The following is a 25,689-nucleotide window of genomic DNA, read 5'->3' on the forward strand; positions in this document are numbered from 1 at the left end:
TAAGATGGAACTTTTATTTTTCAGATAATGTTTATTTCACATATTTTGTATTTTAATTCCTAAATATAAAACAATATACATTCAGACGCAGTCAATAATACGAATCTAATATTGTATTTGATGCGAGATACCAGCGGTCACGTGACAAAAGAACGAAGGACTCAAACCCGAAGACTCGAAGAAAATGAACTAATCATTACTCTTTCCGGTACTGACAGCATAGCCTCTATGGGACTGACAGGAAGAACGAAAGACTCGGACCCGGCCGAACCCGAACTCGAGACTCGAAAGATGAACTAATCATTACTAGAGATGGGATTTATGGCTCTTTGAGGAGATCCGGATCTTTGCGATCCGTTCCTTTCAAAGAGCCGTTCAAAAGAACGGCTCTTTTGGCTCTTTTTAAATATTAAGTCAGTTTAAAGAAGCCAGCTTGGGGGAATCTCAGTTTATCCTGGAAATAATCACTGGGAGGAATGATGAGGTGAGATTTGTAGTCAATTAATTAAAACTCAGATATCACACACCAATATCTGAGTTTGAATTATTCTGAAATATTGATTATTACCTCATTTGTCATGTGTGGACTATATTCCATAGGGTTGCACAACATCCCTCTGCTTAGAAAGTGATATCACTATTTTGGATTTACCTTTAGTACAAAGTATGTGTATGTGTAAAGCTATGTTGACTTATGTTATTCATACAATACCACAAGAACATTTTGATAAAAAACAAAAACTATTTAAAGTTGTAAATATATACTGTAGATACAATAACATGAACACAAAATGCAATGTAAATAAATACAAAGCAGTTCCTTTGTATTTATTTACAAAGGAACTTAGTGTTACTTTAGTGTTTTTTTTTTTTTTTTTTTTTTAACTGGAGTAACCATGTGACGGCATAAGTCATTGGCTCTGCTCCTACCCAATGACAGCACGTAGGGTTTTTTCCCACTGGAGTACTCACGTAAAGGATGCGCGCGCGTGCACAACTATCATCATGCTGTTAGGCAGTAGCACCCCTGCGCTGGGTGCGCCCCTTCCCCTATAACTGAGGAGCTAATTTGTGTGCATCTGTGTGAAACACGCATGAAAAAAGAACGACAGAAAGAACGGCTCCCCTCCAGCCGCGATTCGGCTCCCATCGTTCATGTTTATGAGCCGTTCAAAAGAATCGGTTCGTTCGCGAACGTCACAACTCTAATCATTACTCTTTCCGGCCCTGCTGTATCACACACGGCACGGCCCAGCAGACAGATCAGAGTCAGACACTGACGAGTCGACAACTAACGTTTTGAGACACAAAAGGAGGAGAACAAACCTGATAAATATGAAGTTGCAAAGGAAAGAACGTCTCGGATGAGGAGGTGAGGTGAACTAACAGAATCAGACTGCAATAGCCTGAACTTAAAACCCAACAACTAATCAATTCATAAAAATTTCGGTTTCTTATAATTTGGCTTTGGCTGCATTACCCTATAATTTTTTTTTATTCTTTTTACAAATGTAATCAACATTTTCGTAAGTTCTAGATGTGTTGGGATATTTAACATGCCATTTTAATTATATTATGCTGAAATGAACGAAATGAACGAAATGACTCGAAAAAAGATTCGTTCATTTTGCTGAACGAGACTCAAAGATCCGAGTCAGTAAAATGATCCGAACTTCCCACTACTAGATGTTACACCTGTCCACTTCATGCGTGTTCTGTGATCTGATCGTGAAAAGACCATGTAAATGCCATCCGAAGCACATTCGAGACAATTTAAATCCGATCGCTCAAACCACTTCTTCAGGAGGAGATCTGAGACGAGATTCCAGACGAAACTGCACAAGTGTAAATCAAATGCATCTGATTGTTGAAACCACGTATCTAAATTTTACTCCTCCCAAAAACGCTAAAAAATAAGTGTGAGAGCGTGTTATAGGCTATGTAATGTTATAGCAAGATGTGACAACGCTACTGCAACACGCATCACGGCAGCCGAGCATCTATCCATAAAGCCAACGTGCAAACTATTGCAAATTAAAGTGAAAGTAAGTCGCAGACAATTCTCCTCATCATTAAAAGTAAAGAAACGAATTAAATGATCTTACCAGGCTTGTTGCCGCTCTCGCTTATTGCGGTCTTTTGATTTAGAAATGAGCTGATCTATCAAATGCAGCTCATATCTGTTGCTTTCGGTGACGTCCACTCCATTAAATCCGCATATAGCGTGGGAATTGAAGATTTATATCCGTTTTGCGAAAACGCATTTGTGAGCAGATTTAAGTAGAATTGTTTTGATAAATCAGAGAGCTTTCCGATCTGAGAAAACACATGAAGTGGCCAGGTGTAAACATCCCCTAATATGCATTCAAGTTCATCGTAACGTACAGCCAATAGATGGTAGTAGACAATAGATGTAACACACATATAATTTAGTGCTGCTAGTGTAACGGTCTTTTCAACAACTTTAATGAAAACGAAATTGTCTTGAGGAGCATGGAACCCAGACGGAAATTTGATTTAGATTTTTTTTTAAATAAAGCGCCTGCCTCTAATAAAAGCCTGTTACCTTCTGCAGTTTAGGTAAATAAAGGCCCCAGCTTTTATTTGAGGAATTATGGTATTACCACCGACTGCCCTTTGAAAAGTGAATCGGGTTTTTTTATGTTTTAGGTCCATTGCGAACGATTAAACTAACTTAACGCCGGTCCACTGATGTAAACAAGACGGCAACCGGAAACGAAGTACCCAATTTCCACCCTCAAGCCGGAAGTTAGCATTTTTCTCGTGCACAGAGCGAATAGAACGGCTCGCTTTTTCTTGAGTTAACCGTGAACTAGGTTGGCTGATGTTATTCCCGGACGGACGTGTAGGCTACTTAAACTTTTAAACCTGTACCTCGAGTAAGCAATGTTTGGTTTAATTAACCAAGAGTTCAGTGTATGTTTGACGGCATAACCTTGCTTTCTTCAGCGGCAGCGCAAATGCATATTTAAATGTTCGCGCTGTGATCGTAGCCTATAGCTATTAGCTTAACGTTACTTGTCCAATGTTTAATAGACCCAGCTTAGTCGTTAACGTAACGTGCTGCTGCTATGTGTCTCTTTTCAGGCTGGACCAAGGACCATAGACTGTAAAAATAGAGGGCAGACATCAATATTAAAAACATGATTAAACCTGTGTAATTTCAGATAGACCTAAACGCAGTTTAATCCACATCAAATTTTCAGTTACGCATAAGCCCCGCCCACAGAGTGACGATGGCCAGTGACGCTAAGCCTGCATTGGAATGCATTATAGAACGTGACGTCACAATCGCGGGTCAATTAAAGCACACTTTCGCACATTCTCTTCATACTTTGCTGACAATTTTCTACTGGCATTTATTGCAGCGTTGTTATTTAGAATTTGAAAATGGAATCAGTCAGCACCACATCAGCTCCAGGCTTGGATGTGGCCGACTGTTGTGTTGATGTCCCTCGAGTTCCAGTCCGAGATGTGGCAGACTGCAGTGTGGACGTCCCCCAGGTCCCAGTCAGCACCACATCAGCTCACTGTGATGAGGCTGACTGCTGTATTGATGTCCCTCAAATTCCAGTCTGTGTAGGCCGGTGCCGGTATCAAGTTTTCAGGCCGTACATCCCAGTCAGCACCAAATCAGCTCCAGGCTTGGATGTGGCTGACTATTGTGTTGATGTCCCTCGAGTTCCAGTCCGAGATGTGGCAGACTGCAGTGTGGACGTCCCTCAAGTCCCAGTCAGCACCACATCAGCTCCAGGCTTGGATGTGGCTGACTATTGTGTTGATGTACCTCGAGTTCCAGTCCGAGATGTGGCAGACTGCAGTGTGGACGTCCCCCAAGTCCCAGTCAGCACCACATCAGCTCCAGGCTTGGATGTGGCTGACTATTGTGTTGATGTCCCTCGAGTTCCAGTCCGAGATGTGGCAGACTGCAGTGTGGACGTCCCTCAAGTCCCAGTCAGCACCACATCAGCTCCAGGCTTGGATGTGGCTGACTATTGTGTTGATGTACCTCGAGTTCCAGTCCGAGATGTGGCAGACTGCAGTGTGGACGTCCCTCAAGTCCCAGTCAGCACCACATCAGCTCCAGGCTTGGATGTGGCTGACTATTGTGTTGATGTACCTCGAGTTCCAGTCCGAGATGTGGCAGACTGCAGTGTGGACGTCCCCCAAGTCCCAGTCAGCACCACATCAGCTCCAGGCTTGGATGTGGCTGACTATTGTGTTGATGTCCCTCGAGTTCCAATCCGAGATGTGGCAGACTGCAGTGTGGACGTCCCCCAAGTCCCAGTCAGCAACACATCAGCTCACTGTGATGAGGCTGACTGCTGTATTGATGTCCCTCAAATTCCAGTCTGTGTAGGCCGGTGCCGGTATCAAGTTTTCAGGCTGCGATTAACTGATTGAGCTTTTGCAGTGACGTGCGGTCTGGGTAGGCAAACTAGGCACTGCCTACCCTTCCAAAATTCAAAAATAAAAATGTTTATTAAATAATACACTTGTATTTGTATTTTTACTGTTTATTCTTGTTATTTATATATGCAATATGTGTGTTATTTCAATTGTTTAGACGTTATGATTACAAATGTAGCAGTTACGCAAAATCAAAAAACAAATGGTAGTGTTAAAAATCCCAATAAGTCACTCTATTGGGAGACACGCCCACTTCCTGGAACTTCCTTCACCTGAGGATAATTACCAATCAACCTCACTAGTGTGTCTCTCTTTGTGCTGACTGTTTGCTCCTCTGCATGAGTCCTGGGGCCTGATGTATAAACGTTGCGTACGCACAAAATGGGCATAGAAATATGCGTACGCATTTTTCCACGCACATATCGGGATTTATACAAAATAAACTTGGCGTAAATAAGTGCGCACCGTAAGGATGCTCTTGACCGTGCGTACGTACTCTTTTAGAAGAGAATGTGTTTTGGCAACACCAACTGGCCCAAATAGCAATAACTATTTAAAATGAAAAACTTCTAAATTATCCTATTACATCACCCAATAAATCAAATTGCATCAACCTGAATTATCATTATCAGCATTCTTAACTAGGTGCAAATACTATTTTTTTGTAATGAATGGGCTATAAAAAGGTATGTGCGTATATAACATATCATCATAATGGATGCTCTAGCGCTGTTAGAAGACCTTGCTAATGACGCTCTACGGAGGGAGCGTGTTTTCAGAGACCGTGAAGATTTCCTTGCTCATGATGATGATTGGCTCATGAGCCGATTTCGATTCCCAAGAGCCATCCTCTTGGAATTGTGTTCTGAATTACGGCCAGTAACATGAAATCATTACTGAGAAGTTACAACATTTTTATATTCAATAAATATAAATATTTGTTGTGGATGTGATGCTTTTGAACACTTTTCCTCTGGCATGCTGTCTGTGTTTTAATATGTTAACATAGATAATTGCTTATCATGATAGCAGATTGTCTGAGAAAATGGTTTCGTGCAAATAATGCACAACAAGGTCTATCTGTTTCCATTAAAAATATAAATCAATTAAAATACTATTTGGCCAGTGGAAAAGATTGAGAAAAACTTTCTCTGAAATGCATTTTGCACTATTTTATTTTATTTATTTAAAAAACAAGGGAAGGATGGGCTACTAAATGATTTTTATTAATGTAATGTGACGGCACATCTGTATTTCATATTTTCCTAATGTCTTGTACCGTTAAACATGTTACCATGTGGATGAATAATCATATGCAAATGATATGCAGATGAGGATATGCATAGTAAAACTAGGCGTTATAATCTCCATATATGGTTATTTCGGGGTGGAGACGCATGTGCGCACAATCTTCCGCTGACTGGGATTTATAAAGTGAATTCTGCGCAGGTTCTGGCGTACGCACGGTTTTATAAGTCGGAATATTTTTTTGCGTATGACATTTTTGGCTTTCGGGCGCACGTACACTTTTAGTAAGGATTCTACGCACAGTTTTATAAATGAGGCCCCTGGTGTATACCCCATCATTTAGTGGAGCACAATGGCAAACACCGCCTTGTGTTTAATTGTTCTTACCAGTACCACGGTGAAAACCTTAATGCTTACCTGCTGCCAGGTCCAACATTAGGCCCTTCCTTGCTTGGAGTCCTCATCCGTTTTCGAGAGCATCAGGTTGCCATCAGTGGGGATATTAAAGGAATGTTCCATCAAATCCGCTTGCTACCCACTGATAGGCCCCTGTTACGCTTTCTTTGGCGTAGCATGAAGAGAGACATCCCCCCTAAAGTTCATGAATGGCAGGTCTTGCCTTTTGGCACTACGTGCAGTCCATGTTGTGCCATATACGCGCTCCAAAAGCATGCTCAGAGTCTTGCTGCAGAACATTCGGATCTTCAGACTTCAGTCCTGAGTGCCTTTTACATGGACAACTGCTTACAAAGTCTACCTTCTGCTCTTGAAGCTAAAGCCATGGTCAACAAACTGCGTTCCACTTTGATTGAGGGTGGTTTCGAAGTCCGTCAATGGGCCAGTCACCATGCCTCTGTAATCAATCATTGACCTGTTGAAGCACGGTCTGTCCATTCTGAGCAATGGTTGAGTCATGACTGCTCTGAGCCGTGTGAGGGGACTCTTGGACTTACCTGGTATTGTTTGTATGACACCTTGAGGTTTCAAACACCGTCCAGTGGAGTACACAGTCCTCACCATGCGGATCCTATATCGTATTCTTGCCCGGCAGTATGACCCTCTCGGGTTTATCATTCCATTCACCACTCGTGCAAAAGTCATGCTCCAACAACTGTGGATGAAGCCAGCTAGGGGATGGGATGATCCATATATCCCAGAGGGCATCAGATTGGCTTGGACCACATGGGAGAAGGAGTTACCGGGAATAGTTAACATCCAAGTTCCCCGGTGGTATAACTCAATAGGAACCGATGAGCCGGCTGGCACTCGAGAGCTTCACCTGTTTTGTGACGCCTCTGAACAGGCATATGGGTCAGTTGCCTATCTTCGTGTCACAGATAGACATGGAAATCTGTTTGTTTCCTTTGTTATGGCCCGTTCTAGGGTAGCTCCAAAGAAGACCATATCCATTCCACGTCTTGAATTGTGTGCGGCTTTAGCTGGGTCTCAGTTGGCTTACTTTCTGCAAAGAGAACTTACCTTGTCCATTAATGATGTCATGCTTTGGTCCGACTCCACCTCTGTTCTGACCTGGATTTGCTCTGACACCTGTAGATATAACGTCTTTGTGGCAAACCGCATCACAGAAATCCTTGAGCACACTCAGCCTGAACAGTGGAGGTATGTGGATACCGCCAATAATGCTGCCGATGACATCACAAGGGGCAAGAAGTTGATAGAACTCATGAATACCAGTCGCTGGTTCTCAGGGCCATCTTTCCTGTACTTACCCACAGATCAGTGGCCAAAGTCTCCAGTTTTTCCTTCCAATGAAGCCGTGCCAGAACTGAGAAAATCCCTGTTCTGTGGACATGTAAGTAAGTAAGTAAAATTTATTTATATAGCACATTTCACAGATAAAAATCACAAAGTGCTTCACAACAAGAGGGGAATACACAACATTAATAAATACTTCATATTACTTGATCCAAATAGAACAAAAATATTTAAACACATCAGACCGGCCTAACCACCCTGCAGTCTAACTGAAAGCCTCTTTGAATAGGAGAGTTTTCAACTGTGTTTTAAAATTTTCCACTGAATCCAGGCAGCGTATGGAAGGAGGCAATGCATTCCACAGCCTAGGTGCCACAGCTTGAAACGAGCGGTCCCCTCTAGTTTTAAAAAGTGTATGGGGGGCAACTAAAAATCTCTGACCTGTTGATCTCAGTCTACGTGAGGATGTACGCAGCTGTATCAGGTCCGAGATGTAACGGGGCGCCTGTCCTTGTAGGGCTCTAAAAGTAAGAATCAAAATTTTCAAATGTATTCTAAATTGCATTGGTAACCAGTGAAGTGAAGCTAAGACAGGTGTGATGTGTGCTCTTTTACTAGTATGGGTTAAAAGCCTTGCAGCAGATCTTTCTTATTAAGACAATTAAAAAGACTGTTACAATAGTCTAAATGAGATGAAATTAACGCATGAATGATCATCTCCAATTCGGCCTTTGACACCAGGACTCTTATTTTAGAAATGTTCCTTAATTGAAAGAAACAGTTTTTAATTAGTTGATTTGAGTGTTTATCCAAGGACATGGCAGAATCAAAAACAACACCTAAGCTCCGAAGACTCGGCTGGACAGATGAGCCTAGGCACCGATATGTTGTTTTATCTGAGGGATGCTTTGCTCAGGGGCAATGATTGGTGTTTCAGTCTTAGCGGAGTTCAAAAGTAAAAAGTTATCATTTAGCCACTGCTTGATACTAGTCAGACAATTGATTAGAGAAGACAGTTTATGTAACTCATTAGACTTAAAAGAGCAGTACAACTGAATGTCCTCTGCATACAGATGATAAGAAACATCAGTAAACTGGCAGATTATCTGTCCTAAAGGAAGTATGTACAAAAGGAAAAGAATAGGTCCCAGGACAGAACCCTGTGGTACACCACTCGATATACCTACAGTATCTGAGATGATCTGATTTATAAAAACACTAAAACTTCTACCGGAAAGGTAAGAGGAAAACCATTTCAAAGCTATTCCAGATATCCCCACTAGCTCCTGAAGTTTACTAATCAAAATATTATGGTCAATAGTGTCAAATGCAGATGTAAGGTCCAATAAAACTAACACTGTGTGCTTACCAGAATCAGCTGACATCATAATGTCACTCGAAACTTTAAATAATGCTGTTTCCGTTGAATGTTTTTTACGGAAACCTGACTGATATTTATCAAAAATATCATTTATCTCTAAGAAAGTAGTAAGCTGCTCGGCTACCACTTTCTCTAAAATCTTAGCCATAAAAGGGAGTTTAGATATTGGCGTGTAATTCATGGGTTGTGATGGGTCTAAACTGGGCTTTTTAAGAACAGGTTCAACAATAGCATGTTTAAAAAAGTTGGGAACCACACCAGTTAAAAGAGAAGTATTGATCATTTCTACAACACAGGGGCCAATACAATCAAAAACCTGCTTAAACAGCATACTCGGGAGAACATCACTGTGACAAGAGGAAGGTTTCAACTTATCTAACAGAGTGGTTTCCTCATGTAATGTCACTAGTTTAAAGGAGAACCACAGATGGGGAATATCTAAAATACATGCCTTGATATAGGCAGGTGGAGGTAAAATACCAGCTCTGATATCCATAATATTCTCCACAAAGAAGTTAAGGAATACATTACTGTCTGATGGCGAGAGCACTGCAATTGGGGGAACAGATGGCGAAACAATAGAATTAATGGTGTCAAACAAGAGTTTGGGGTTTTTCTTATTAGAGGATATTAGCTGAGAGAAGTATTTTGTTTTAGCACTTTTCAGAAGTTCATTTAGGGAAACAGTTAGTTTCCCTAAGTAACTATTTAAGATAAAGCCTGTGAACTTCGAGTTTAGTTGTTTTCCATAAGCGCTCTATTTTTCTACGCTTACTTCTACAACTCTGGATAGATTTATTTATCTAGGGACAAGGCTTTTTAAGAGAGACAATGTTTGATTTCACAGGTGCCACCTTATCTAAAATTGCTAAACATTGGCTGTTAAAAGACTCCGCATACACATTTGCATCACTGCAACCCCTAAACCAGCATGGATCAAACAAAATAGAAAACTTCTCAGCAACATCCTGGTTAATAAATCTCCTTTGAACCTTAATTCTCATGGGCGGGGGGTCCTGAGGTAAGTTCAGATCAAAGAAAACACAGCTATGGTCACTCACATGTACATCCTCTACACACACATTTACTATCTCTAGACCTAATGAAAAAACAAGGTCCAGGACATGTTGCGTAAAGTTGAAAGAGTCAGTAATGGATAGGAGATCTATAGCTGCAATACATGAGATATCATCAATATGAAGATTAAAATCTCCAATAATTAAAACTTTCTCCAGCTTGATTATAGAGGATAAAAAATCAGTAAAATCAGTAAGGAAGATGCCTGCAGGACCAGGAGGGCGGTAAATTAACACACAATAAAACATGTTAACAGAACCGACCTTAATCATCTGTGACTCAAAAGAGGAGAAGGTTTCAGAGTGTATTACTCTGCATAAGAATCTGTCACGATACACAACAGCAAGGCCACCGCCTCGGCGTGCCGTTCGAGGTGTCCCAATCACAGAGCAGCCTTCAGGGCAAAGCTCATTTAAGTGTACAGCTTCCTTATCCTTTAGCCACGTTTCTGTCAGAAACATAAAATCCATATTTTCCTTGGTAAAAAGATCGTTGATGGCATGCACCTTATTAGAAATGGAACGAGCATTGAGCACCGCTAAACGGAGCGATGATGGCAGGCCGACCTCCTTAATGCCAAGATGTAGTGGCCGCAAACACCTGGTACAGTCACGTGATTTCCAGCGGTGCCGTGCGATCAATCGTTGGTCAGGCAGGTTGGCCACAAACTGTATTTGCCTGACTGCGTCTCCACCACCGCCCCACGATGACCAAAGGGGATCTCGTCCAACGGCGCCCCCAACACCTATATCCCGGGGGGAAAACCGGCAGTAGCCACCGCGGCCGCCGCCCGTAAAAAAGCTTGGGCACCCCCATCCACGAAGACAGCCTCATCCCGACCTGAACGCCGCCTCTGCAACCCCTTCTCCTTCGTCTCTTCTTGGGATTACCACGGCCCCGAATAGCAAACAGAAATCGGTATTCATGTAGGCTGGGTACACACACATCGGGGGTGGAAAAGTTTGGCTATAACTCTCCCAACTGTTACAAAGTCCTTCCATAAACACTTCAATGTTCATCAGGGTGGAACGATCGTACGTCCGAGCGCCAGTGACACAGTAGTTTAAAAGCAGGGTTGATGTGACCATAAGAGAGACAAAAACAAACACAAAAAAATGACACAAATGTGACGTAGCAGCGGCCATGCCGAACAAAGGCGCCATCTTGCTGACATGTCCAGCAGACTGACAGCCTATTAAAATCTGACTATTCCCAGTTTAGCACCTGGACAGCTTTACTTGATGCTACTGCTGAGAGTATACAGCTGGACTCCACCAAGCCCCAACATGTTCAACCAGAGCTCCATCTAATATGTCAAGCCCAAAAAGAGGATTTCCCTGAAGAATATAGGCTACTTCAAAGTGGCCGAGATGTCCCTCCTCAAAATCGCCTGGCTGAATTAGCCCCAGAATATGACCCGGCTACAGGATTGATTAGAGTGGGTGGCCGACTCCGTCAGAGTGAGGATCTTGAGCCTGATATTATCCATCCCATTGTTTTGGACCCTAAGAATCATATTACCTCACTGATCATCGTGGAAATTGATTCTTCTTTGCGTCACCCTGGGCCACAAAGAGTGTTTGCCCATCTTCGGCGGAGATACTGGGTCTTACGTGGCCGTCAAGCCGTGAAGAGGGTTCGGCAAACATGTGTAGATTGTAAGAAATGGAAAAGCTCTCCTTCTGTTCCCCGCATGGCGGACTTGCCTGCCTCTAAACTCCGTCTCCATAAGCCCCCCTTCTGGTCAACTGGTATGGACTGTTTTGGCCCTTTCACCATCAAGATAGGCCGAAGGCATGAGAAGAGATGGGGCATTCTTTTTAAATGTCAAACCACCCGATGTGTCCATCTTGAGCTCCTGTCTAGTCTCGACACTGACCGAGCTCCTAGCTCTTCGGCGATTCGTAGCCCGGCGAGGACGTCCTCATGAACTTATATCCGACCAGGGCACGAATTTCCGAGGTGGCGAAAGGGAGCTCAGAGAGGCCTATGCTCTACTTGTCCCTCCACTTCAAGAGAAACTGGCACAGCAGCAGATCAAGTTCTCATTCAATCCGCCACATGCTCCTCATTTTGGAGGAACGTGGGAACGTGAGGTGAGGTCTATTAAAAATGCCCTGCGTGTCACTTTGGGAACTCAAGTTGTGACCGAGGAAGTCCTCCACACTGTAATTATAGAAGTTGAAGAGATAATGAATTCAAAACCCCTTGGCTACGTGTCATCGAACATCTCGGACACGGATCCGATAACGCCAAATATTGGGCGGCGAGACGCGTCCCTTCCACAAGTAATGTATGCTGACTCTGAGCTCTTGACCCATCGGAAGTGGAGACACAGTCAGATCCTTGCTGACAGGTTCTGGGTTAGCTTCATCAAGGATTATCTCCCAAGCCTTCAGTCCCATCAGAAGTGGAAAATGGATGGTCCCTCTATCTCACCTTCTGCTGTGGTCATGGTGATGGATCCCCAGCTCCCTCGTAGGTCCTGGCCCACAGGGACAGTCTCTAAGGTTCTGCCCAGTTCTGATGGCCGCATTCGAGTGGCTGAGATCATCATAAATGGCAAACAATTTATCCGTCCAGTTAGCCAATTAACCGTTCATCCTGCCTTTCCCACTGAGCATACTGTATGAGTGGGATTTCTTTGGACAAATATGTTGTCATATTTGGGGCGGCTGTTAAAAATCCCAATCAGTCACTCTATTGGGAGACACGCCCACATCCTGGAACTTTCTTCACCTGAGGATAATTACCAATCAACCTCACTGTTTCTCTTTGTGCTGACTGTTTGCTCCTCTGCCTGCTGCGTCTATGACTTTGTACGTTTATTTAAACCTTTTGTATTGATATTAATTTGATTATTGTTGATTTGTTTAATTTGGTTAAAGACTTTCTTTATGGTTATGTGAATGTATACTTATTATTATAATGATTTGTATTAGTAAAGATAACTTTGTTTGATTTTAGACACCAGCAATATGCAGCAATTAGAAGGAACTGGGATAACGAAGAAAGAAAGCAAATGGCAATAAATCAATTGAGAAGTAACTTCTGGACTCTATGGGTGACGTCAGACGCTTTGTCCATTTTTTTTACAGTCTATGGATTTATCTCATTACCGAATACCGGCACATGTCTAAGTCTCTCAGCTCTCAGCTCCAGTCTGTGCCACTTCAAACTGTAGTGTCAACGTCCCCCATGTCGGACCGACAGGGGACACCGTATCACCTCAACTGGAGGATTATGAGATTATTAGTAAATTCACTGTCATGACTCCAACATAACACAATACAGACAAACTTGTGTTGTGATATTATATCTGTCTTTACTCATTTCGAGGCCACCACAAAGGCACCATCGAAGAGGACGTAGGTTTTTATTTAATTTGATAATAATAATAAAAAATCAGTTTGAATAAATAATTCAATGACTCGCTCATAAAGACATCAATTGCTTCATTACTGGGTGAATCAGTGATTTTGAATAAATCTCTTAATGATTCAATGACAAATACAAAAACAGTCACTTGTCGCCACCTACTGGTGTAAACATGTATTTGATACAATTTTTATTTACTTTCATAGGGTGATTTACTATATTTTGATCAGTAACCTCAGTATTGTTGTACATTAACAGGATGTAGTAATAACATAGAGCGTAAAGGACTATATTTAATAAAATTATTAAATGAATGCAGTCTTATTAGGACAATAAAGCCCTTCCTACACCAACCCTAACCGATAAACAGTCGTTAGGCACTTTATTTCCACTTTTCAAATATTTTCTTAATTTTTATTGAAAGTAAATGTCTTTCCGCTCTGATATGTCATGGGAAAAGGAAGAAGAGCGAGTTGGGCAAAAGGCGATTTCGAACTTGGGTCGAACACCTCAAAAGCTATACATGCAGGTGCCACAATCCCTATCCCTACGCCAATGCAGATGTTAAGTGGACTGTCTTTTAGCCAACAAGACAGGCTATTTACACTTAGAGCCACTTCGTCATCGGAAATAAATAAAAAAAAATTCTTCCCTTCGCTTGGGCCCCAAATGCGCATAGGCCCCTGGCCCCGTGCCCATAATGCCCATTGGATAATCCGGCCCAGACTCTCAGTGGCGGCTCGCTCCCATCCCCTCGAACTCCACTGGGACTCCCGCGTCGATGGATGCTACAGCCGTTCGCACACCTGGTCAAACGGGCTTCCCTCAGCTCTGATGTTGTAGAAAGTACATAAACACAAAGATGAAGATGAAAGTCTTTAATAAATCCACACGTATATAAGTAGCATAAAGCAGCACAAAGAGAGCAGCATTAAAACACATCTAGACACAGACGAGACAAGACAGTCAGCGATGAACAGAAACAGGAACTTTGGTACACATGCAAACAAGGATAATTAATGACACACACCTAAACTGAATGACAACTAATCTGAAACCATGACAACAAACTCCACCATGGAAACATTGCAAACTGAAAACTAAGTCCAGTGGGCAAGACAGACTGCACACAATATTATATAAATAGTAATATCGATATATAAAAAAGCACGATTAAAACAGGGTAACTTTGGATTTGTTTACTGTACTTATAGGGCTATATACAGTATATGTACAGTATAAATAATTATCATGTTGATCTGCATTCAGACTTTTTTTTTCCGCAACAGGGCGTTTTCTATGCTATAATGTGTTTCTATAATAAAAACATATATGATATCTTATACCTGAATCAATACAGTTAAAAAATCCTGATATATTTTGGAAATATGAAGGGGAGATTTTGTGCTGGATGTTTGAAAATTATGTTTTTGCTTGGGAAAAATTTATAGAAAAGGCCTGGTATCTGCGGTAAAGAATTTTGTATCCCATATTAAAAGCCATCTCTATTTGTATGTGTACTTATTTTTAGTGGTTTAGTTATGCTATGTTGAGTTCTGTGTTATGTCACGTGGCTACTTGGAGATATTTGTGAAATTATTACTGTAGTGTCTAATAAGCCCATGAGGGCTGGGCACTATGGTGTTTGACACTTAAATAAACAAATCAATCAATCAAAAAAAATCTAAATATTTTTTTTAACTTTACAGACATGTTATCTTTGCAAGCACAGACTTTAATTAGTCTTTATTTTTATTATATTATTAGCATCAAACAAACAATATAGTTCTTATTCACAGTGATTAAAGATTATTAAACGAAAAGATTGAAAAAAAGATTGCACAGCCACCAAATAGGTGGCGATATATTTACCAAGTAAATCGGCATTAAACAAAAGAAGAAGAATAAAGGAGTAGAACGGTTCGCTTTTTCTTGAAGTCCGTCTCGTGAGTTAACCGTGAACTAGGTTGGCTGATGTTACTCCCGGACGGACGTGTATTTAAATCTATAGCAGCTACCTCGAGTAAGCAAGGTTTGGTTTAATCAACCAAGAGTTCAGTGTATGTTTGACGGGATAAGTTAATAAATCTTGCTTTCTTCAGCGGCAGCGCAAATGCATATTTGAATGTTCGTGCTGTGATCGTAGCGTATAGCTATTAGCTTAAGTTACTTGTCAAATGTTTAATAGAAACAGCTTAGTCGTTAAAGTAAGATCGTGTGTTTGTTTGAATCGAGATCGCGATCTTTGATTAATAATCGTGCTGCTGCTGTACAATATGTGTCTCTCAGTCTCTTTTCAGGCTAGATATCATTATTAAAAAGAGTTTACATTAAATCCGATTAAACCTGTGTATTTCAGTAAAAGTATTTCAGTGTGTATTTCAGTATTTTCATAGTAAAAATTGAATCCACATAAAATTTTCAGTTACGCAGAAGCCCCGCCCACAGAGTGACGATGCCCAGTGACGCTGAGCCTGCATTGGAATGCATTATAGAACGTGACGTCACAATCGCGTACCGGTCAATTAAAGCAAACTTTCGCACATTCTCTTCATTACTTTACTGACAATTTTCTACTGGCATTTATTGCAGCATAGTTATTTAGCATTTGAAAATGGGTTCAAACATTTCTTGTGTTAAATGTGTAGATGTTTCTGACAGTGTGGACAATTTACACAAAAAGGAGAAAGGCAAGAGGAAGGCAAAAACCAATAAGACCAGCTCAAGTCAAGGTAAGAAAGAGGAGCAGACATGTCAATGTTATTGGTATATGTAGAATATATAAAGTTCTGTTTTTAAAGTCTTATAAATAATAATAATGCTTAACTATTAATTGAAAACTTTTACTAGAGAATTCAGTAACATAATTATACTTGACATATAATGGAAACTACACACCTTTGATGACAGATGCGTTAACGCCTTTAAACAGACATTCAAATGTATTACCTCAACTTTTATTGAAGTATTATAATTATGACGTTTGCCCAGTAGGCCAAATCCATTGTCTGAAAATGAAGATGTTGTGCTAATCAGATGGCAAATTAATGAATTCTACATTTGCATGTATGGTTACCTAAAGGGTTACCAAGCAACATCTGGATGGCCCATTTAAAATTTACACACACACACACACACAACTAAATGAAACTTAATGCAGGGGTCTTGGTGTATGTTTTGAAATTTGAACTATTTTTAATTTGACACTTAAACAGAACAGAACATTTCTGCCTGTGCTCACTGACCGACAACTGAGAAAGCAGAATGCACGAACTAGACCTGTGTGAATGCCCCAAAAACTCGCTTCATAATTTACAGCAAGCTTAGTTGCAGCAATATTAGTGTCTAGTAATGAATACGGTTATGCAATCTTTTATTAATAGTATTTCATTAAAACCATCTCTTGGTTATATCATTTCCCTCTTTAGATCAGACTTCTCAGCATGTCACCAGTACCAGTGAGGCTGAAGTCCTCAGCGTTGCAGAGGAACCTGGTCATGCTGAAGTCGATGACGAGTGGAGTGACGACACCTTCCAGGACTTATTCGGAGATTCGTCGGAATGGGGTGCCGACCTCCTCAACTCTTTGAGCTGTTTCTTGAGTGTTGACGTCCTCCAAGCTACAGTCAGTGCCACATCTGACTATAGAGTTCCAGTCCGAGATGTGGCCTCTTATAGAGCCAATATCCCTCGAGTTCCAGTCCAAGATGTGGCCTACTATAGGGCCAACGTCCCTCGAGTTCCAGTCCAAGATGTGACAGACTGCAGTGTGGACGTCCCTCAAGTCCCAGTCAGCACCACATCAGCTCCAGGCTTGGATGATATGGCTGACTGTTGTGTTGATGTCCCTCGAGTTACAGTCTGTGCCACATCAGACTGTAGTGTTAACGTCCCCCATGTCGGACCGACAGGGGACACTGTATCATCTCAGTTGAAGCAACTGGAGGATAATGAGATTATTGGTAAGTTGACTCCGACATAACACAATACAGACAAACTTGTGTTGTGATATTATATCTGTCTTTACTCATGTCAACTCAGGCACAAAGCAGCTTTCATGTCAACTCTTCTTATTTTTCTTTTAACAGATGTCGGTTTCTGCAGCTATGAAATCGGCAGGATGCTCGGTGAAGGAGGCTTTGGAAGCGTTTATGCTGGGATTCGCTTGAGAGATGGCCTTAAGGTATCACTTATTTAACTTACAATATATATATTTTTTAATTGCCCTGTTTTACACTTGTCTCACTTTCCTTAGTGTATCTTATGTTCACTACTTAGGACAAACCTGTTTAAATTGTTAGACATGCTCTTCAAGCTTAAAAATTTAATTCATGAAACTGAACAGGTCTGTTCAAGGTTAATGACTGAAATGATATGAACTCATTGTAAATAATTCTAACACAATTCCATTTTTTGTTTTGTTGATTAGGTGGCGCTGAAATTCACCGATAACGTGGGTATAGATTGGATCGACATTGTAAGTACTCTGTTTCTCTCAGTCAATTTTTCAATAGACAAACTGCTATTGTCAGTAGTTTAGTAGTGTTCTACATCTTTTCTCCATGTAAGATCATAAGAATTGTCTTTCTTTTAGGAGGGTAATCCTGAACCCGTTCCACAGGAGATCGGTCTGCTAATTCTTGCCAACAAAGGCCCCAGGGTTCCCCAGATCATTCAGCTTCTGGACTGGGACGAAGAGCCAGAGCGATACATTATGGTTCTAGAGTGGCCTACACCCTGTGAGAACTTGATCGAATTTCTAGATCGCCACGACGGCATCATCGAAGAAAACATAGCAAAGGTTATTATGCATCAGGCAACACTCGCAGCTCAAACATGCTGCCAACGTGGAGTGTTGCACGGCGACATAAAGCTGGAAAACCTGCTGATCAACCCGTACACCCTGGATGTCAAATTGATTGACTTTGGGTGCGGCGAAATCCTGACCAATGCGGGATACACGTCCTTTTCTGGTATGTATTATTCCTCAGAGCTGTAATGTGGGTCTCAAACTTAGATGACGAGTTAGAGACCGTTCGACTTGAATGAGTCAAGGTCTTACAAAGCATCATGTAATGGAATCCACAATTGTGAATCAATAGCATCAACTCATTTCTTGCATGCTAATGAATACAAGCTTATAAATCAGACATAATCTCTTTCTTCTAGGCACAAAACCGTACTGCCCCCCTGAGTATGATTTAAACGGCGAGTATCACGGGGAACCAGCGACAGTTTGGTCACTCGGGATACTCTTGTTTGGACTGCTGTATGTGAAATATCCAGAGTCAGAAGACTTGGACGAGCTAACTGATAACATCTGGGCCAAAGATGGCTTGTCACAAGGTGAGATCTTCATTTCAGCAAAGGACACTTTTAATTATAAATCATAGAAAATAGAACAAAGTAATAAAATTTGTCGTGTGGGTAATGCAGTAATATTTAGATATTTCAGCTTAGACTCTTAATCAAAGAGAGCGAGTGTGAAGTTTAAGATAATAATAGGACTTCTCTTCTCTTTCTTCACAGAATGCTGCGAATTACTTTGTTCTCTCCTGCAAAGAAACCCAGAGAAGCGGCTTGAATTGGGCAATGTCTGTCTCCACAACTGGTTTAAGTATTTTAATTGTCAGCCTGAGGATAATAAGATTATTGGTAAGTTTGCTGTCATAACTCCGACATAACACAAGACAAACACACGTTTGATACAATATCTGCCTTTACTCACTCAGGCACAAAGCAGTTTTCATGTCAACTGTTCTTATTTTTCTTTTAACAGACGTCGGTTTCTGCAGCTATGAAATCGGCAGGAAGCTCGGTGAAGGAGGCTTTGGAAGCGTTTATGCAGGGATTCGCTTGAAAGATGGCCTTGAGGTATCACTTATTTTACTTGCATTATCTATCAAAGTGTTCTTGCACTATCTTATACTTAAATAACTCTTCTTTTCAAGCATTCTCAGTGTATCTTATGTTCACTACTTAGAGCACCTGACCTCTCAGAACTGTTTAAATTGTTAGACATGCTCTACATGATTAGAATTTAAATTCATGAAACTGAACACGTCTGTTCAAGGTTGATGACTGAAATATGAACTGCACACACATTGTAAATAATTCTAACACAAATCCATTTTTTGTTTTGTTGATTAGGTGGCTCTGAAATTTGCTGACAACGTGGGTATAGATTGGATCGACATTGTAAGTACTCTGTTTCTCTCAGTCAATTTTTCAATAGACAGACTGCTATTGTCAGTAGTTTAGTAGTGTTCTACATCTTTTCTCCATGTAAGATCATAAGATTTGTCTTTCTTTTAGGAGGGTAATCCTGAACCCGTTCCACAGGAGATCGGTCTGCTAATTCTTGCAAACAAAGGCCCCAGGGTTCCCCAGATCATCCAGCTTCTGGACTGGGACGAAGAGCCAGAGCGATACATTATGGTTCTAGAGTGGCCTACACCCTGTGAGAACTTGATCGAATTTCTAGACCGCCACGAAGGCATCATCAAAGAGGACGTAGCATCGGCCATTATGCATCAGGCAACACTCGCAGCTCAAACATGCTGCCAACGTGGAGTGTTGCACCGCGACATAAAGCTGGAAAACCTGCTGATCAACCCGCACACCCTGGATGTCAAATTGATTGACTTTGGGTGCGGCGAAATCCTGACCGATGCGGGATACACGTCCTTTTCTGGTATGTATTATTCCTCAGAGCTGTAATGTGGGTCTCAAACTTAGATGACGAGTTTGAGACCGTTCGACTTGAATGAGTCAAGGTCTTACAAAGCATCATGTAATGGAATCCACCATTGTGAATCAATAGCATCAAATAATTTCTTGCATGCTAATGAATACTTAGTCAAAATGTTGCTTTAATACAAACTTACAAATCGGACAAAATCTCTTTTTTCCAGGCACAAAACCGTACTGCCCCCCTGAGTATGATTTAAACGGCGAGTATCACGGGGAACCAGCGACAGTTTGGTCACTCGGGATACTCATGTTTGCACTGCTGTGTGGACAATTTCCAGAGTCAGAAGACTTGGACGAACTAAATGATAACATCTGGGCCAAAGATGGCTTGTCACAAGGTAAGATCTTCATTTTGGCAAAGGACACTTGCAATTCTAAATTATACAAAATAGAACAAAGTAATACAAATGGTCGTGTGGGTAATGCAGTAATATTTAGATCTTTCAGCTTAGACTCTTAATCAAAGAGAGCGAGTGTGTAGTTTAAGATAATAATAGGACTTCTCTTCTCTTTCTTCACAGAATGCTGCGAATTACTTTGCTCTCTCCTGCAAACAAACCCAGAGAAGCGGCTTGAATTGGACATTGTCTGCCTCCACAACTGGTTTAAGTACTTTATTTATTAATTTAAGCTAAAATCAGCACCCAATGACCGGACGGGCCGGCCCAGCTCCAGAACTCCCTGTCCCCACACACCAATGCACACCCTGCATTGATGTGCAGCAAAAATCAGCACCCAATGACCGGATGGGCCGGCCCAGCTCCAAAACTCCCTGTCCCCACACACCAATGCACACCCTGCATTGATGTGCAGCAAAAATCAGCACCCAATGAACGGACGGGCCGGCCCAGCTCCAGAACTCCCTGTCCCCACACACTAATGCACACCCTGCATTGATGTGCAGCAAAAATCAGCAGCCAATGACCGGACGGGCCGGCCCAGCTCCAGAACTCCCTGTCCCCACACACCAATGCACACCCTGCATTGATGTGCAGCAAAAACCAGCACCCAATGACCGGACGGGCCGGCCCAGCTCCAGAACTCCCTGTCCCCACACACCAATGCACACCCTGCATTGATGTGCAGCAAAAACCAGCACCCAATGACCGGACGGGCCGGCCCAGCTCCAGAACTCCCTGTCCCCACACACCAATGCACACCCTGCATTGATGTGCAGCAAAAACCAGCACCCAATGACCGGACGGGCCGGCCCAGCTCCAGAACTCCCTGTCCCCACACACCAATGCACACCCTGCATTGATGTGCAGCAAAAACCAGCACCCAATGACCGGACGGGCCGGCCCAGCTCCAGAACTCCCTGTCCCCACACACCAATGCACACCCTGCATTGATGTGCAGCAAAAACCAGCACCCAATGACCGGACGGGCCGGCCCAGCTCCAGAACTCCCTGTCCCCACACACCAATGCACACCCTGCATTGATGTGCAGGCACTATCCAGGCAGACACGACCTGTATATGCCCAAGACCCTCTGGAAAAAGGATGGCTTGTCACAAGGTTAGATCTTCAATTCCACAAAGATTACTTGTAATTTTGTATCATAAAAAACAGAACAAACAAACAGTGCACATCGTCTCCTTCCACAGACTGACAGACTTGTGACAAGGCATTGGGACCTAGGTTGAGACATCCTTTCCTGTGATGTACTTGGAAGTTGAACTACTGCAACCTAAGAGTCCACCGGGTTAATTGAGAGGAGGTTTTGGGACTATTGACTTTATGCACAGCTGCACTACTTCCTTAACTTAAGCCAGCTCCTTTATTGCCTGTCTTACATTATTGGACACACTGACTGTGTCTGGTTATTGTTGCTATGACTACTGAGGTCAGGCACACCTGAATCAGTGTGTCCAATAATGTAAGACAGGAAATAAAGGAGCTGGCTTAAGTTCAGGAAATAGTGCAGCTGTGCATAAAGTCAATTGAAGGCCTCAAACTGCCTCCCATCAAGGTAATTCCTCTACTTTTCCACCACCAGGCCACAGCCAGACACTCTTTTTCTGATGTGGAGTAATTTAGTTCTGCTCCTTGTAATGTCCTTGAAGCATATGCTATTACTCTTTCCCCCTCAGGTGTTTGCTGGGTGAGAATAGCTCCCAGTCCCACATCACTGGCATCAGTATGCACCTGAAAAGGTTGGTTGAGGTCAGGCTGCATCAATACAGGTGGGTCTTGCAACAGAATTTGCCAGGACCATTTCTGAGCCGGCATGGAACGGAATTGGAATAGCCCCTGGTTGGTGATAAATGCGGTTTTCTCTTTACTCTCTTCCTCCATATCCACCTGCCAGTATCCTGACTGCAAATCCAATGTGCTGAACCAGGTGGCACCATCCATGGATTTCAGGATGTCATGAATAAGCGGCATTGGATAAGCTTCAGGTATGGTCTTGCTGTTAAGCCTCCTATAGTCCACGCAGAACCTGGGGACGAGGACTACGGGTGATGACCATGGAGAGAAGGATGGCTCAATGTGCTGTCACTTGTCACTGTCTATCTGTTCATCAATTATCTTTTTCTTGAAGGGTGAGACCCTGTATGCCCTGGATTTAATCAGCATTTCATCTGGTAGAAAGATCTTATGTTGTTCCACAGATGTTTTGCTCAGGACATTGGAAGTTATACAAGGCCATCAGCTTCTGTAACTCCTTTTGATTGTCGGAATCCCTGCCTGGATCAACCTCAGGGTTCTGAGAAGTGGGTGTTAGTTCCCAGGTTGGAGGTAAGGTGTAGGGTAGTATATATAACCTCTCTCTATTTTCAGGCCATATCTGCCTTGGCCTTCGTCCACGATGGTTTCAGCGGGTCTCAGGAAGTCCAAGCCAGCTATAATGGGAAAAGCCAGGTGGGCATCCTTCATTATATAGGTGTCCACTCTGCATACTTTATCATGCCACTTATAACTGACTGTTTCCATAGTGTTGGGAACTTTTCCTTCGACGGAGCAGAGACCAGGAGACGTTGGGATATCTTTCAAGCAGATGTTATTCTTTTGAGGACTTCGTGCATCGCTATAGTCATCCAAGTCTGACTAAGGGAACTTTACATTGCAATTTATCTACATTTAGGGGGAGGGATTTACATCGAGGTGGCATGTAAATGAAGTACAGGATTCAGCTCGTTACCTGATCTCATCAGCATAACAGTGTCATTCAAATGCATAGATGCTAATCCAATCAGCCTGACAGTATCACCCATACCTTCACATTATCATAGCTTAACTTTGGACAATGACACTGTTCAGGAGGTGGATATTGCATAATGACAGACACCTGGGTTGCTTGACTTAATCTTCTTTGAATCTCATCATCTATGCCTCAAAATGCCTCAACTATGCCTCATTTTATAAATTTGTAATACAACAGTTCCCCCTTCGAGGGTTCTAATAAGTCACAAAATAAAAATGTAGACACTTAAAAGTTAATTCTTGTAACCCGTGATCGTTACAGGCACATAGCACATGCTCTGTGTTGATTTTCTGTAATAGAATGCTGACACAGAAACAAACATGCAATTAGGGTCTGTGAAGTTCTTAGGGTAATAGTCTTTTCTGGTTCGAACTGTCATTTTCTCTGAGAGGCGTGAGTCATTTGTTGAATGAAACACTTGATACTGTGGACGCATGGATAGTACGCCAGTAGGAGAAACAACAGCAGAATTGCTATTTCCTTAATCCACAGCCTGGGTTTACCTAACAAGTTTCCAAACCATGAAGAATTATCTTCAGTCATCTGGTGTAATTTTGCTTAAAGATCAAGAATGTCTTGTTGGACTTTGTTCAAGTTCTCTGTTGGATCCATTAACCCGGTGCAGCACTCGGGGCCGATAATGGTGCAAGCTCCCCCTTGCGTTGCAAGAATGTAATCCAAGGCCACTCTGTTCTGTAAGATCATTATCTTGTGCGAAGCAAGAGGGTCTGTGATGTTACCCAGGGCCAAAGCTGTATCATTGGCCAATTTCTGTACAGAATTCGATAAGCTTCTGACTTGATCAATGGCCTGCATGACACCATAAGACTGGATTAATGCTCCAAGAGTTCTTGACCACCATGTTTGTGTACAAGTGATTCCTGGAATGCAGCCATCTTCTTTGTTTGTGGTAGAAGCTGAATTTTGTAGATGTGGAGAGCTTGGCGTGGAGTGTGTATTTTCTCTGATAGCCGATAGAACATAAACCAGGGTGCACCTGCCGTTGAATTGGCTGAGTTAGATGTTGTAGACAGAAGTTCAACATAACCAAAAAGTGCCAGTTGGTGGAGGAATCATACACCACTGATTTATTGCAAAGAGTTTCAAGAGGGATGGTGTCCTATGGAGACACGGGGTCCTATGGAGACACCCTTCTAAGTTCCTGGAATCTGTGTAGATTTTTGCAACAGATCCTGAAGCTAGCGTGCCATGCATGCTCTAGTTAAGGCTACTAGTTCTGCAGCTTGTAGCTGAAAAATGATCTGGAAGACAACGCAGCAGCTCGAGTTCTCACCAGAACCAGGAAGTATGACCATATTAGCCCGGTTCTGTCAACACTGTATTGGCTCCCTATTAAACATTGTATACGTTTTAAAATATTGCTGATTACTTACAAAGCACTAAATGGTTTAGCTCCGCAGAACGTGAGCGAGCTCTTAAAGCATTATAGTCCTTCACGTCTATTGCGATCTCAAAATTCCAGCCAGTTGATAATACCTAGAATATCAAAATCGACTGCTGGCGGTAGATCCTTTTCCTATTTAGCACCAAAACTTTGGAACAGTCTTCCTAACATTGTCCGGGAAGCAGACACACTCTGTCAGTTCAAAGCTAGACTAAAAACACATCTCTTTGACCTAGCATACACATAACACACTATAGACTTCTATGTTAGGCTGCATAGATTAGGTCAGCCGGGACCGGGAACACTTCCCATAAATCCTGATGTACTCGTTAGTTACATCATAAGAAGAATGGCATCTACGCTAATATTAGTCTCTCTGTTTATCCCAAGGTTTACCGCAGTCCGCCGGATCCAAGGCCGTATCCAGATCTGATGACGGACCTGCGTCTGGATGCGACGACAACGCAGTCCTGATGTATCAACTAGTCCCTCCCCTGTGGCCTCCTTCCCTTTACCTCTGTACAGATAATTGTTGTAAAATTCTGTATTATAAATGTTAAGACCAGACAATTAGTTTGTTGAGGGTTGTTTTTTTAGGTAAGGACTACATGTGCACATATATTCAAACAGGCATACCTATAAAATGAACTCTTAATACGAATGTGCATCAGCGTTCTTTCGCGTTTTTAAAACGGTGTTTTGTAAGCGGCCCCTAAGTTAATAACTAATGATCGTTGCGACGGAAGTGAATCAATCAAAACTAACTTTAGCTGGAAAATTACTTTATTCTAGAGCTGTCATAAAGCCAAAACAATCTCTGTTACTTTAATTTTCTATTATCACTGTAAAGCCGCTTTGGAACAATCTACGCTAAAAGCGAAATATAAAATGGTAAATGGACTGCATTTATATAGCGCTTTCACAGACCCAACGGCCACCAAAGCGCTTTACAATTTGCCTCACATTCACCCATTCATACACTCATCCATACACCGACGGCGGTGTCAGCCATGCAAGGCGCCATCCAGCTTGTCGGGAGCAGCTGGGGTTAGGTGTCTTGCTCATGGACACCTCGACACTTGGTCAGGTGGA

The 25,689-nt window shown here is 42.2% G+C and overlaps 1 long non-coding RNA gene and 2 pseudogenes across 1 annotated transcript; 2 read left to right on the top strand and 1 right to left on the bottom strand.

Annotated features, from left to right (window-relative positions):
• Window positions 1–1,680, bottom strand: LOC130082520 (uncharacterized). Its single transcript, XR_008806780.1, has 2 exons — window positions 1,202–1,680; window positions 1–224 (listed from the first exon to the last, which is right to left on the bottom strand). It is a non-coding gene; the product is annotated as an uncharacterized LOC130082520 (long non-coding RNA).
• Window positions 1,681–17,208: 15,528 nt separating this feature from the next.
• On the top strand, window positions 17,209–19,223 carry LOC130082431 (serine/threonine-protein kinase pim-2-like; annotated as a pseudogene).
• A 143-nt stretch (window positions 19,224–19,366) lies between these two features.
• On the top strand, window positions 19,367–20,609 carry LOC130082517 (serine/threonine-protein kinase pim-2-like; annotated as a pseudogene).
• The last annotated feature ends 5,080 nt before the right edge of the window (window positions 20,610–25,689 follow it).

Source organism: Rhinichthys klamathensis, unplaced genomic scaffold (assembly GCF_029890125.1).
Source record: "Rhinichthys klamathensis goyatoka isolate OS25496 unplaced genomic scaffold, OSU_Roscu_1.1 h1tg000046l_1, whole genome shotgun sequence".
Taxonomy (NCBI): Eukaryota; Metazoa; Chordata; class Actinopteri; order Cypriniformes; family Leuciscidae; genus Rhinichthys; species Rhinichthys klamathensis.